The sequence below is a fragment of the Lontra canadensis genome, unplaced genomic scaffold (assembly GCF_010015895.1).
Source record: "Lontra canadensis isolate GAN:19392208 unplaced genomic scaffold, GSC_riverotter_1.0 scaffold8, whole genome shotgun sequence".
NCBI classification, from domain to species: domain Eukaryota; kingdom Metazoa; phylum Chordata; class Mammalia; order Carnivora; family Mustelidae; genus Lontra; species Lontra canadensis.
The window spans coordinates 10403322-10419491 of NW_022631002.1; positions in this window are offsets into that span (position 1 = coordinate 10403322).

Genomic DNA, 16170 nt, shown 5'->3' on the forward strand with positions numbered 1-16170 from the left:
TCTCCAAAGATTCTCCAAAGAGAAATATTGATGAAACAACCAACAACAATGCACAGAATTCTCCAGAATTGATGCCGATCACATTTAAACGCCAGCGCGTACGAACATCATGTCATTCCCACGACATTGTTTGTGTTGTACTTTTCTATGAACCTTGTCATGTTCTCAAATAAGGTGGCTTCTTCCAGGAAGATCAAAGATCTCTTGCATAGCAACGAGAGCTAACGTTACTAAAGTGACATGAGAGAGTTTTGACGTGCAAGGGAAGAACAGATGTGTTTTCTCCTTTACTCCAGGAAAAAAAAAAAAAAGAAAGAAAACGAAATGCCTCCAGCTTGTCAACATTCAAAATTGACTGGAAGACTTGTGATTCTTTTTGACGTGTATCTATAGCCTATAGCTAGCTATGGTTTACATATATGTCACTTATATCCCATATATGATGAGGCAGTTACTTTAACTACTCAGAGAAAGTTATTTTAAGATATTTTTGAAGGATGAAATTTTTACTTCTTCCCAACTATTACACGGAAGAAAATGACAGAAAAAACTGGGAAAGCAGAACAGCGAAACTAAAAACTAATGGAAGATATTAATCAAAAAAGAAAAATAGGGGCGCCTGGGTGGCTCAGTGGGTTAAAGCCTCTGCCTTTGGCTCAGGTCATGGTCCCAGGGTCCTGGGATCGAGCCCCACATCAGGCTCTCTGCTCAGTGGGGAGCCTGCTTCCCCCCTCTCTTTCTGCCTGCCTCTCTGCCTACTTCTGATCTCTGTCAAAGAAAGAAAGAAAGAAAGAAAAGTAAATACAAATGACCAGCAACAGTTTTTTTTTTAAAAACCCTAATGAGAGCCCTTTAAAAAAGTCTTACATATTGAGCAAGTTCTAGTCTTGAATTTATAAATGAGTGACTCAGTAAAACAAACATAGCTTGAGTTCAATAGTTATACTTGTATATGTGTATAGGGTTTATGTGAATGTGTATCTGTGGTGTGTGTTGTGAGACTTTTGAATGGGATGTGTGTCTAAGTGTGCATTGAACCTTTGGGTGTGTGTGTGTGTGTGTGTGTGTGTATAGTAGGTGTAAGTGTTCACCGACCATCCTGTTACAAGTCAAATGGGCTTCAGTGGGAAGATGGTGCCACAGCTGCAATCCCCCTTACAGTGAAGGGGAAACTGGATTTTCTACTCCCCTAAGATTTTCAAGATAACTACGGGGCTTTGAGTTTGGAACAAAGTGAATAAAGTCGGTTCTTGGAAATGATTGGAGAAACTTATCTCTGCCTCGCTTTTTCCCTGTCTTTCCGCTGCTATAGGGAAGAAGGTATGTCTCAGGAAGAAGAAGATGGCTCTTTATAACAAAACAGCAGGACCAGACTGCTCTGGGCACCTAGGAAAATACTCTGAATTCCATAGTTTGGGTGATTTTTTTTTTTCCCCTCCCACTGGTGGTTAAAATCACAGAAAGAACAAATGAAGATAACATTTGCTCTGGTTTAAAATTAAGTACAGAGCATTGGAGTTTCTTTCTTTCTTTCTTTCTTTCTTTCTTTCTTTCTTTCTTTCTTATCAATGGTAGGATTAACTGTCTAATCAGGAAGTACAAACTCAGTACCACATAATCCAGTCATGTCGGTTTTCCTGCCTGTTCTGGTCCACATTGCATCCATGTTAAATTTTTTTATTTCAGACTGGGTCTTCTTCCCTGGTGCCCTAGCATTGCTCTTGCAGATAACACTTCAGTTTTGCCTCATGCCTCCTAGATGCAGCAGCATTTTTAAATTTACAAAGCACAGGCATTATGATTTCTTTTCTTCAATATTTATGAATATTGAGTATTATGCGTGCTTATTGGATCAGGCACTTAAGTTCAAGGAGATCAGAAGTGATATACTGTTCTGTGTCATCAAGGAGGGCTTCGACTGTTGACCTTGAAAATACAACAGCCAGTTATTTTACCAGCCAAAGGTGTTTATTCAAGAATGGCAAAGGAATTGCAGTTCTGGACCACGAACACTATGCCAAAACCACAGGCAAGTCTGGAGAACAGAAGAGAGCAATGTTAATTTGTTGACAAAAAAACAAAGTGGGGAGGGGCTGCTTTGCACATAAGTCCATTGAAGGAAAGTGAGAGTTAAGGATGCTGACAGTTCCTCATTGGCTGAGTTGTGGCAATTTCTCATTGACTGGGCTGTTGCCAGGCAAGGAGAAAATCTTCCTTCTCTGCCATGGTAGTGAAGTAAGCTTCGTCTTGTGGGGGTCTGCCCCTGACTGCATTGGTGGGTTATGAGAGCTTTCCCCTTCTGGTCTCCCACCCCTACATTAAATGAGTTTTTTCTTTGTTCAACTTCACAAGATCTTGAAGAGAAAGTAATCCGGTTTGATTAACCTACTGAAATAATGAGGCAATGATCTGCTTCAGATTCTTTCTTATCAATATAAAGAAATCGGGAAGTTAGGAAATGAAACTTTTTTTTTTTTTAAGATATTATTTATTTGACCGAGCTCTGGGGCACAAGCCGGGGGAGCAGCAGGCAGAGGGAGAGGGAGAAGCAAGCTCCCTGCTAAGCAGAGAGTAGGGCTCGATTCAGGACCCCAGGATCATGACCTGAACTGAAGACAAATGGGACAACCCAGGCACCCTAGAAATTTAACTATTTTACCTGGACACCGCCAGCTTCAGTGTGTATTTTTATTAGCATTTCTTATAAAAATATATCCTCAATGTAATAGTATGAAACAGGATTATTCAATTTCATAGATACTGTCCACACGACACTGTTGCACGTTCAAACTGTTGCTAGTCCAAAATGAAACATGCTGGACATGTGAAATACATGATAGGTTTCACAAATTTTGCATGGAAAAATATGTACAACATCTCAATGCTTCTACATTGATGTATGTTGAGATAACACTTCTGATATATTAGGTTAAATATATATTGAAAATTTTACCTATTCTAAAAAAAAAAAAAGGGACTATTAATAAAATCCTATCTGTAGCTTGCATGTGTATTTCCCTTTGTATTTCCCTTGGACAGAAATGGTTTTGAAGCATAAAGGAAAATAAATAATATAAATAAAATAGTAATGACCCAAAAGCTTCCATTGCCTTATCGCTCCCCAACTCCAGCTCCTCTCCGGAGAGTTAAGATCCTCCTTTGGCATTTAAGAACACACATGCCCATACACAATCAGGGAGCACTTTCTAACCCAAAATGAAATCAAAATATGCATCGAGTTTTGCAACTTGCCTTTCCCATTTCAGAGTATATAATGGAAATCTTTTCACAAATATACACTCTATTTATTTTGCTTTTGTTTTCCATTTACATGTCTAATGAAACCAGTAGACTCACCAAAGGTTGCCATTTAATACCTGTAGAAGGTCATCCCTTAGAATGGATGTCGGTGGGGAATCCTGCTCCATGTTTCGACTGCTTGACCCCAAGAGCCTGTGAGAGGCCTGGCCTGGTCCCATGTTTGTCTTCCTCTCTTGTGGCCCCAAAGAAGCCAACTTCTCTTCTTCTTGTTTTTTTTTCAGAGCAGCCTTGTCTATGATGGCAGCTCTGAGCCCAGGCTGTTCGTGGAATTAAGTTCTCCGTGAATCCTTCTGTTCTGGCTCTGAGGGAAGCTCACAGAGCTTTCATACTTAAAGGCTTTCGATTCAACAACCCTGGAGTAGAAAAGCTTTTAAAAAGGCTTAGAACAGAAGCTGTTGGGGAAGTGGTTGCAGATGTCAAAAATACAGTCAATCCTTGAATCAGTCAATCCATGAAATGCTTCATGGTTAAGGAGCTATATATCTAAATTTTTAATAACCTCTTTAAAGAGAGGCTTTGGGTTCTAGAACCTCAGGTGAAAATGGGGATGAGATGAAGGAATTTTACCGAAAAGAGCTGGGTTGTGTGGAAGTCTGCTAACTAAACATCGAGGTGCCTTCTCTCTTCTCGTGCTTGGTTCCTCGTACTTTGGAGCCAGATTTGTAACCCCAAAGCAGAGAGATTGGAGGGTTCTTTTTTGAGAAATTAAATATAATTTTTTTAACGGAGGACACAGGGGTGGGGGGCTAGCCAGAGTCAGAATGCATGGTTTCCACCCTGAGAATGAAGAAGCCTACCACACCATGCAGGAACCTAATTCATGGTTGACAGCATTGAATTGTAAGGTGATTCCAGGGTGATGCTTAATTTCTCTAGTTAAAAACAACAACAACACACAAACAAAAAGTTTCCTTAAAGGGCTAAATTGTATTATTTCATGAAAACGTTACTTTTGTCAAAGGCTTATATTCGCATGGAGAAGTTTCCTGTGAAGGAATTCTCTCTTGCCCGTGACAGCTGTGGGAGGCTGTAGTCAGGGCCCACTGGACTCCCACTGTCTAATTGAACGCAGGTTTTCTTTGGGATTAAGCGTGTTAGAGTGCTTGCTTTGGTCCCCAAGGCAAATATTCAAGGACATTAAGTAATAAAACTTAATACAGGAGCAATTAAAATATGGCATATAATTTATGAAATATTAGAAACCAAGTTGAATGTTTATTATTGCAAATGTTAATAAAAAGTTAATTGTGCCCTTTAGCAATTAATTTATGCACAATTATCTCAAAGCGTTACTGGGCCTTCTGAACTAATTATATAGAGGTATTAAAAAGAAAACTCCAAAGTATCTACAGAATAGCTCCATAAAAATCTGTATGCTTAGCTGACATGGAAGCCTTTAGCTATGTAAGTAATATTAAATGAGTTAAGACTATACTCCAATTACTCTATAAGAGTTGATCATTTAAAATTAGTGTACTGTGGCTGGGTATACTTAAAGAGCTTTAAAGCATCACAAGACATTCTAAACAATTACTGTCTTTTGTGCCTTTTATTGAATCACAGACTCAGTCTTGTATGTTAGAACTCCTGCATTTAGTTCAATAGGTGTTAAATTAATGCACTGACCTATGTAAGACTAAGTAACAATATCTTCATCGCTACAGGGTTGGGTTTTGTTTTTTTTTTCAGGCTTCTACAACTTTTTTAAAAATAAAAATTAGGCAGCTTTTCCCAGTTGAATTTATTACATGACAAGTAATACAGTTTGTTGATAACCTACCACATATTTTACCTATAACAATAGATAAGTCTTAGGAGACTCTTAGATCAGGCTAGCCCTGTTCCAAACATAGTGCCAAACTAACCTATGTCTATCTGTAGGATATAGAGATAGATATATATAGAATCATGTTTGGAGCAGATTCCAGCATGATCTAAAAGCCTTCACAGACACATACACACACGTACATAATGTATTCATTATGGTTAACAGACTTTCATGTAATCCTGCTATTTTCAGTAAAATCTGTTAACCTTTGCCTCATTCTGGGGCGCCCGGGGGGCTCAGTCTGTTCAGCATCTGCCTTTGGCTCAGGTCATGATCCCGGGGTCCTGAGATTGAGTCCCACATCAGGCTCCTTGATCTCTTGCTCCACAAGAAGCCTGCTTCTCCCTCTGCCCCTGCCCCTCCCCCTACTTGTGCAGCATGCGCTTTCTCTCTTTGTCAAAATAGATAAAATCTTAAAAAAAAAAAAAAAAACACACACCAAAAAATCGTATCCCTCATTCCTACCTGATATTTCTTCGTATAAAGATTCTCCATTATATATGCATGAGTGAGTCATCAGTGAATATATGTATTTATTTACTCTTTATCAGAATGTAAGTGCTACTATAGTAATTTTGAAGCAAGGAAGGCACAGGAAACTGAAATGACTTGGCCAATATTGTAGCATTGCAAAGTGTTAGAGCAAGGATCTGGACCCTCGGAGTTCAGCTCTGTTAACGGTGGATCCCAACTGCTAGTCCATCTTGACTGTTTGGAGCTATGTATGTTGGGGTTGGACACTTTGCTTCTTACTGGAGTTGCGACCTTGGACGGGTTCTGTAACTCACTTGTAAAATGGAGCGTAATAACTGAACCTGTCTCATAGGAATGTCAACAACGTTCAATGAGATCATCTATGCAGATTAATTAGCAGGGTGCCAGCACATGGTCCATATGTCCAGGAAATGCAAGCTTTTATTATCATCTTCTGTTGTAATTCTCCAAGTTAAATATTATTACCCAAATTTAACAGAAGAGCAATCTGATGTCTACACATTTAGATATACTGCCAAAGGCTCGCGGGAGAACGAGCTTTCTAATTACGTGTTACCCAAGTCCAAAATTCTACGTCCTGTTCATTCTACCAGAGATAATGTAGCAACAAAGGCAGATCTTTTCAAAGCTACATTGAGTTACGTACGTTCCATATTGGGGTTAGGTAGGTGTGATCTTTATGTTTTGAAGACCCATCCTCTTGCTGCTTCTGCCTACAGCCACGCTCATGTTCGATCGTACGCTTTTTCGTTTGTGAGTCCCTTGATTGTGGTAAAGTCCAGTTGATTGGATACTTACTTTTATACCCAGAACTGAGTTGAGCTAGACCGGGGACAGCATGGCAGGAGATGGTCATGAGGGATGTGAGGAGGACAGAAGGGGTAGCCCCAAGATTCAAATCTTGTTCTTGATTTGCTATGGAGACTCATTTTTATCTTCTGATAAAGTAGCCTAAATGTTGGCTTATGCTAAAATGTTGCTTTCTCCCCGCTTACGTTGCCTTTTGGAGATAGTTTTGAGCTGGTTTTGTAATCAGCGTTGCACATCTTTTTCTTAGTTGTGGATATTATTAGGTAAGGCTGAGCCCTTTATTTTTGTGGGTTTTTGTTTTGTTTTCGGTGGAGGGTGTATTTAGTTCCTGCAAGTGCATCTCCATGACCAACATTACTTGGCTAATTTTCTCTAGAAAAGAACTTCAATGGTACATCATTTTGTAAATGTTTAAATGTAGAAAGGTGTAAAAGATTAAAAAAAAATTGAAAAGTGTAAAAATGATGCAAGGAACGGCCATAGCAAAATTCACTAATTGTCAACATTTTGTTCCTTTTGCCTCATCATTTTCTTTGTGTGTGTGTGCACGCATGCGCCTCTGTCTTTGCACAAGGACACATAAAACATAGCACACACATTTCATTTAGCCACTTAAGACGAAAGTAAGTTGCAAACATGCTGCCCTTTTATCTATGTGTTGCATAAATACAAGCATATTCTGTCAAATAACCACTGTCGGTATATCAAGAAATTCACTGATGCACTGTTATTATTTAATCCCAGGTCTATAATCAAATTTTACCATTTGCCTCCAGAATGTCCTTTATGGCTTTCGTTTTTTATCTTCCGTCCAGGATCTGATTTAGGATCACACATTCCATTTAGTGCTGTGCCTATTTATTATCCTTTAATCTATAGCAGTTCCTCGGCTCTTCTTTGTTTTTCATGACTTTGAAATTTTGGAAGTGAATGGGCTGGTCATTTTAATGTGTCTGATGATTACCCATGATTAGACGCCTATTATGCGTTCTGGGCAGGAACACCACAGAAGTGATGTGTTTTTCTCTCTATGAGAAGGAAATAGAGTCAATTTGTTCATTACTGGAGATGTTAACTTTGACCAGCTGGTTAAAGTAGGGCCCATCAGGTACTTCCACTGTTGAGCTACTCTATTCCTTTTTTCTGTGATTAATTAAAAAACCTATTTTGAGACTATTGGAGTAACCTATCTCTCAATGAACTTACATCTTCTAAAGGGGCAGAATATTTTTAAAGGTGATTTATAAATATTTAGTAACTGGCCCAGTTTCCCTCTACACTACGTTAATTTGTGTGAAATAGATCATATGTGACAATTAATGAAAAGAGAAACTTGCCCAAAGCTAACATATGATTCAACATCCCTACATAGAGATAAACAGGCTTGATACATTTATTTCAGTATGCACTGGTATTACATGGAAATGAAAATCATCTTTGCATTGGCTTAAGAATTGTGACAACTCAGAATTTGATGATATTATTACATTTTTGTTCTTCAGGTGGGCTAAGAAAATGTAAGACAGGGAAGAGTAGAAGGAGGTCTGAGAAATGTCCCCTTCCTCCTCCAGAGCCTTAAACCTGCCAAATTTGAGAACAACAGCTCAGCTCCTCTGGTTTTAAACCCTTACATATTGTTAGATAATCTTTATTTGCTTGTCTGTTTACATTCTAGAACAAAATATCTATTAGATGTTCCTACAGTTACATTATAAAATCAGGCCATTTTTAGAACATGAGGGATATTGCAAATCATCTCATCAACTTCGTTATTTTACAGATGAAAAAAAGTTGAGACCTAGAAGTAACGTGAATAAGTTAGTTGAGGAGTACTAGGAACTGGGATTCTGACTGTTGACTCCCGATGCTGTGTTGCAGCCAGGAGATGACCTTGATTCTTGAATATATTCTGCTTGATTACAGCTAAGGATTTGGAGGAAAAAAAAAAAAGTACTAGGCTGAATTTATGTGGTACAGTATTCTTTCAAATACCTGTTTAAAATATTGTGTGTCCTTGCCTCTCTACTATAAAAGCCTCTCTATTGGGATGAAGGGGCACAGGTGAGGCTATTGTGATGGGTTCTTAATATCATTATTAATTACATTGTTCTCACTTTCTATAGCGTATTGTCTGATACTGAGAAAAATATAATCTTAACCGCCCATTCTTTTTAATGAAAACCTGTATCGCCTGCACCCATCACATAAAATCCTAATGAACTTCTCCAAAGAGACGTAGGTTATCTCAACCTCTAATGTTGTCCTCACTTTAGAAAAATCTCTAATACGATCTTGATTATTCTTTGAAATATCATTTGGCTTACAGCCAGAGAACTCAAGAATTCTTTCAGATGCTGGATTCATCTCTGGAGTCATACAAGAAAATCCATTTAAAATCAATCCCTTATGAGAAGCAACATTACTCCCATCATTTGCCTTACACCCGATTTGTTTGGAAAATAGCACATAAAAAGGGATCTGGTTGTAGTTTATATCTCTTCTAGTTTTCCAGTTGGATGAGACTTTTATAAATGTCTGAGCTCTGCTACCAATAAGGATTTGTCATCTGTTGTCAAAATAGTCATACATAATTTTTAGTTTTGAAGGTGAGCTTTAGATTTACTTAAATGTTTTGTTTTTTTTTTTACCCCATTGGCTTAATGTTTTAAACTCTATAGTTATGATAATATATCTTCAGGTCCCATTTCTAAACCCATCAATAACATTGCGATTCAATTCTGCAAAAGAAATTATTAGTCAATGCCTGTATATTAATCATTCAAAAACAATAAAAATAAAACTGAGGGCAAAACACTAGTTGCCTCAAAGTATTGAATAAGCAAGGTCTTCTGGGAGATTTATGATCAGGATGTACAATTATTTTTTTTCTGATGAAATTGAGCTTTGTCTATTAGAATGAAATTGAAAATGACCTTTCCTGAGTCCTATAACTATGAAAATACATTCTTGACAAGAATATTTAGAACAGGAACCACACAAATTTGGCATGTTTTGGTTTTCATCTTTTCTCACCGTCCATGAAATAGAGCACTTACTCCTTGTAAATACAACAATTGCACAGATATTTCTAATTTGCTGGAGTTGATTTTAGCCTGGGGATTTCCAATGAATGAATAAGTATCTCAGACAGTCAATAATTTGAATTGAATAAAACCACCTATGAACACATGCCAAACATTGAAGATGTGTTACATCACTATAAATCATGCTAGGTAGCATTTCAGTGAGTCGATAGCATTTTCATGTTCCAAAATACGCCATTCTTTTAATGTACATTGAGCTCCTATTTACAGAGTCTAATGCATGGTGAAAAAAAATTTTTTTTAAGATTTTATTTATTTGAGAGAGAGAGACCACATGTGAGAGAGCATGAGCAGGGAGGGGGAGCAGAGAGAGCGGGAGAAACAGACTCCCCATTGAGTAGAGAAACCAATGTGGGACTTGATCCCAGGACCCTGAGATCATGACCTGAGCCAAAGGCAGATGCTTCACTAACTGAGCCACCCAAGGGCCCCCGTGGTCAAAATTCTTTGACTGCAAGCAACAGATATCAAAGCATAGGTGAGGGAAGAAGTACTTTAAAAAAAAAAAAAGATTTTATTGATTTGACAGAGAGCGATCACAAGTAGGCAGAGAGGCAGGCAGAGAGAGAGGGGGAAGCAGGCTCCCCGCTGAGCAGAGAGCCCGATGCAGGGCTCGATCCTAGGACCCTAGGATCATGACCTGAGCCGAAGGCAGAGGCATTAACCCACTGAGCCACCCAGGTGCCCAAGCAGTACTTCTTAATTTAGTGTTGGTAAGTACAAGATGGATAGATTTGAACTTAGGGACATTGGAGTCTAAAAGTTCTAGACCTTAACATCTTCATCTCTGTGGACCACCGAACTCTCCTCTTCTGTTCTTGTCTTCATTCTTGGGGCTTTTAACAGGATGGTCGTGGGAGGCTCTGAGCTCATGTATTCATTGATTTCAGGGAAGATACAGAGAAGCACCCTCCTCTTAGATCCATCAAAATCTCACAAGAACTCTCTGAGAACACTCTGAAAATCTGGTTGAGTGCCAGGCCCTGGAGTAGGAGTCAGAGAATCTGGATTTCTGTCCTCTGCCTATTCATTAGAAGCAAGATTTCAATTTTTGTACATTACATGAGCTTGTGATTTCTCATGTGGCAAATTCAGGGCGTAACTCCATTCACCAGTCCTTTTTGAGTACCAAGTATACACCGTGCATGTTGGGGAGGTGGGTTACAGCCATGGAAAAAACCAGAAGAGGTTCTCTTTGCATGGAGGCTTTGCTCCAGTGTGAAGGAGACCAGCGATGAAAAGATCAAGGAAGGAGGAGCAATGATAAGATAGTTTAAGTAGTGCCCAGTGCTATGACCAAAGCAGGACTTGAACCATCAGAAGGAGAGAAAGTCATTCAAAGGGACACAAATATGCACTGAGAGCCCCCGATGAAAGTGAGCTGGGCTCCTGAGTATTTAGGAACGGAATGGATTCTGGGCAGGAGGAAAAGTGCAGAAATGCTGGGTTGGGAATAAGCCGGGCTTATTTAAAGACTGGGAAGACAGACAGTGTCTTGTCCACCCTGAGGAAAGGAAAGAGGTAGAATTGAGTGTAGGGACACCCACCATGGCCACCGGGAGTTGAGAATCCAATAGATGGTTTTAGGCATTTTTTTGCGGTAGCTCATCTAGGGGGACGTGGTGGAGGTGCTGAGTTCAGTTATAAAGGCTTGTGGTGATAATCGAGGCAAGATGTGTTGGCCACTTGGAACAGGCTGCTGGCAAGGAAGGTTGTGAGAAGGGCTTGTATTTTGGTTTCTTTCTGATGTACCGCAGGCAGGGCCCACAGACCCTCTAAACAGGAGGAATGCGCAGAGAATTTGAGGTAGATTTCCAGGGGTTTGATCCAGAGCACCCAAGTGTGGGATGTCTCCATGGAGCAGTATGGGGAGGTCTGGGGGATGGGAACAATGAGAATCTGGCCTTTGAGAGCTAAAGCACCGGGATTCTCTGACTTTGAACTTCGGGTGAGTTCTGGGCCTGGTGAGGGCAGGATGGCCTACGTGCTCTCTTTGCTCCTGGGCTGCTTAATCAGTACAGTGCTGTACTGGAATCAGTACAGCAAATACTCAGGAATCTGGGGGGCTTTTCAGTTCTGAGTCCAATAGTATCAGAGAAGCTTTTTGGCCCAAGACAACACATGTGCAAGTGGCAGATAGCTTTTTTGGCTGGCTGCCAGGCTGCCTTTAAATACCCTTCTCTGATTTCTTCTGTTCCCAAATTTGTAGACAGGCATGAATTTGGCAGTTGCTATAGAAATGTGAAAATTAGAAGATACACTGAACTACTTAGTGACTAGATTTATCTTTGAAATGTATTTTTCGTATGTTCTTTCCTCCTAATTAATTACAACTTGGAACATTTGGGTAGCAGATATATTGACAGAAGGCTTTACCCCCTCATGCTGAAATGATCATAATAGAGTGAGTAGTTCTTCAGGCGGTGTGACCCCAGACTGTGATAAAGTACGACTGTGCTTTTCATAGCAGAGAAGTTAGAAGAACTTCAAGATACCTTGACAGCGTGTGAGCCTGGAACAGCCGTAGGGCACCAGCAAAGACCAAGAATAACAAGAGTTCTTGCCCTGCGGAAACCATGCAAAGGGAGCTTTGAAAACTTCTAAGAAGTTGGTGTCCCGGGGCGCCTGGGTGGCTCAGTGGGTTAAAGCCTCTGCTTTCGGCTCAGGTCATGGTCCCAGGGTCCTGGGATCAAGCCCCACATCGGGCTCTCTGCTCAGCGGGGAGCCTGCTTCCTCCTCTCTCTCTGCCTGTCTCTCTGCCTACTTGTGATCTCTGTCAAAGAAATAAAATCTTAAAAAAAAAAAAAAAAGAAAGAAATGCCTTGTCAGTGAGGTAGACACTCCAATGTGGGTCTCCCTCCCCACCCCCCCAAAATGACAGCAATGACACTGGGCTGGAACCTCCTCAGACCCCATCCACACTGGGTGTGTTGAAGAAAATGTAGAGCCATAATTTCATTCCCATGCCCTTCCTTGCTGTTGAACATGGTTTAATGGTTTTACTGGCATTTTATTTTATTTTATTTTGTCTTGTTTTATTTTATTATTTTTGCTGGCATTTTAAATTGGCTTTTTGAAATAGCTCCTTCTGTCCTTTGCCCTGTTTTCTATCATTTTTAATCATTTTTCTAACATACCATAAGTTATAAATGTCTTTCCTGATTTTGCACGTGTCATGTAATTGTTATGGTGGTTTTTTTTTTTTCTTTCCGTACAGGTATTTTTAGCTAGCATGAAGTCAAAATAATCCTTCTCTTTCATGGTTTCAAGCTTCAGGATCCTATCTAGGAAGTCTACTCCTGGTTTCTCTCGTGGTGTCTTTTTTTCCCCTCTTTAAAAGAAAATTAAAAAAGCATTATTATTGTTTTATCATTCCATGGTTAATTGTATGTAAGGAGAAAGCAGCAAATTCAAGTTTAGGTATTTTTTTAAAAGATTTTATTTATTTATTTGACAGAGAGAAATCACAAGTATACAGAGAGGCAGGCGTGGCGGGGGGTGGTGGTGAGAAGCAGGCTTCCCGCTGAGCAGAGAGCCCGATGTGGGGCTCGATCCCAGGACCCTGGGATCATGACCCGGGCCGAAGGCAGAGGCTCAACCCACTGAGCTTCCCAGGCACCCCAAGTTTATGTATTTTTTAATGATTACCTTAGGAGACCAAGGGATCTGTCCATCTCTCAAGACCTGACAGTGTGCAGCACGTAGTAGATGCTCAGCAATTGAACACATGCATGAATGACCTATATCTAAAACCTACTGGTTCCCTGTGGTATAAATGAGTCATAAACTTGAAGGTTTATAATAATCTGGTAACTGGCTATTGAGTTAGAGAACTGAATTCCAAGGACTCCATAGTACTTGGTAAGAAGAGAGGAATTCTTTTTTTTTTTTTTTTTAAAGATTTATTTATTTATTTATTTGACAGAGATCACAAGCAGGCGGAGAGGCAGGCTGAGAGAGAGGGGGAAGCAGGCTCCCCGCTGAGCAGAGAACCCGATGTGGGGGCTCGATCCCAGGACCCTGGGATCATGACCAGAGCCGAAGGCAGAGACTTTAACCCACTGAGCCACCCAGACACCCCGAGAGGAATTCTTTTTATCTAGGCTCTAGAAACTATATGGATTTTAAAGTCATAAAATAAATAATAATAAGACACAACACTAACTGACTATACCCAAGTGAGAGCAAAAATGAGAAGTTTTTGAGGGAGGTTTGTATTCTAATCTAATTCCTTGATTTTCAGTCCAGATGTAATTACTGATCTTCTGGACCCAGTTTTGCTTGGTTTTTTGTTCACCTGTAATGGGATAAAAATACTTCCTTTTCAGGAACATTGTCAGGATTGTAGTGTTAGACACACAAGGCATCCAGGCCAGTTCCTATTGGAATTATATATTTCAACTCTTCCCTAAGCATCCCTCCAAAGAGCTCAGAATTAGAGATTACTGTCACCACATTTAGCACAGAAGACTGAAAACTTGTGTTCCTTGCGTATGCTTGGACCTGGGGTGATTTACTGGTACCCGTGCTTCCTAGTCTAACTGATGGTGGGCAGAGTTTAAAGAGCTTGGTGGAATGAAATGCACGGACTGCCAACTTTCAGGTGATTCACAGTTAAATACACTGTTTTCCAAAGACCACACAGTTACTGTGGTTCTGACAAATCCTGTAGCACCCCACGGTGCTGCAGACACATATGCCTGATATTCAATTAAATAAACACTCAGCAATGTTTAAATCAGACTTTTGAATTGCGCTTTTTAATGAGCCATTCCCATGTTCACATGTTCACAAACTGAACTCAGATGCTCGCGTGATATTCTGCCGCCCAGGGAAAATGCTGACCAAACTGCTTAATGACCCAAAGTATAACGGAACTCTAAGGAAACTAATCAAGTGTCTCCTGGACGGCAATGATAGTCACTGTTGAGAGCATGTGCCAGAGAAATAAATTATGCAGTAAAGCTATTTCTCTTGTTCCACTCTATGGACAGAAGGACCCGTTTATATCCTCCTATAAAAAGCATACTGTGACTGGCAATAAACAATATTCTTACGTCCTTCCCTAAAAGGCTCAGCACGCTTCTTTTTTACATAAAATAGAATTCTCTCTAGCAAAAGAATGAAATACGATGAGAAGAAAAGAATATCATTAGGAGTTAAAAAAAAAATCGCTGACTGAATTTCTGTCACTCTTACTGCTGTAGATGTCAAATGTTAAGCTTTCAAAAGGAAACTTGACAAGATTAAATGCTACCAGAAATAACAGGCAAACCAGGCTGGGCTGGTGCACATCTAACAGAAACATCCACTCTCAAGCAAAACGTTTGAGCGGGTCTAGTTTTTATCTTCTGTTGCATTTTCTTCCTTTTGCAACAGTGTGTCTGTTTCTTACAAATGCTTCTTAGAAGCTTCTCCAAACTGCTTTGCTTACCAGTGCTAATTTGTTCTACTGCATTAGAATTAACTTTTCCACTGAGAGCTGTGTGCTTTGCCTTATTTTTTTTTTGAAGTTAACAAATTAACATCTTATCCTAATAAAGACTGCAATCCCAAATGACTAGACTGTGAGTATTGAGAGAAACAGTCACGAACATTTTTTGGTTATTCTTTATTCTCTTTGGGGATAAGTATGATAGGAAGTAGTTCGGGAGAATTCGAAAAATGTACTTAACCTTACTTGAAACATATTACTTATTCATTAGTGATGAGCATTATTTTGTTTTTCTGACAGCCCTGAGAGAATTAATAGCATGTGCTAAATAGTAAGTACATTAAAAAAAAAGCCTTGACAAATATCACGTACTTATTTAATATATGCTATTAGCTCAGGGTTGTCAGAAAAACAGTGTATGTTTGTTTTTACATGCAAATTACCTGTTTAATTGGGGCTGACTTTTAGGTCTCAGGTTAAAGTAGTAAGTTTTCCTACCTGCATTATGTGCAGGTAGTAGCTGTACAGAACGGAAAGAAAACATAAATAATTCCATGGGCTAATAGTATCAGTAGCATGAGATTTTCTGTAGTCTCTTTGCCATAGCTTAGGACTGAAGTTCACGCACAGACTGGCTAAAAAATGAATTTGACCTTTTATTTTTATCCTGTGTCTCCTACTACATGTCCTATATGTCACACAGTGTCTAACACATAATATGACAACCATTTGTTGTAAGAATAATGAGGAAGACATGGTAGACCTCAGTCTCTTTAACAATGCCTCGTCCAAACTAACCATTAAAGCCAGTCTGTTACTCTGTCCACTCTCCTTTTGTAGCTACACATTTGCTAGTGTGGGCAATCGTGGTCAAGTGCCAGTTGGTAATTTCATATATTTTCATTCAAAGAAATGATACAGAAACTATTTCTTCAAAAATTAGCATAGTTATGGGGCACCTGGATGGCTCAGTTGGTTAAGCATCTGCCTTTGGCTCAGATCATGATCCTGGCGTCCTGGGTTTGAGTCCTGCATCTGGCTTCCTGCTGAGCAAGGAGCCTGCTTGCTCCCCTTGCTTATGTTCTCTCTTTCATTCTCCCTCTCTCTCTCTGTCAAACAAATTTTTAAAAATTAACATAATTTTACCTAAAATGACTACATGTAACATTTTTAAAACA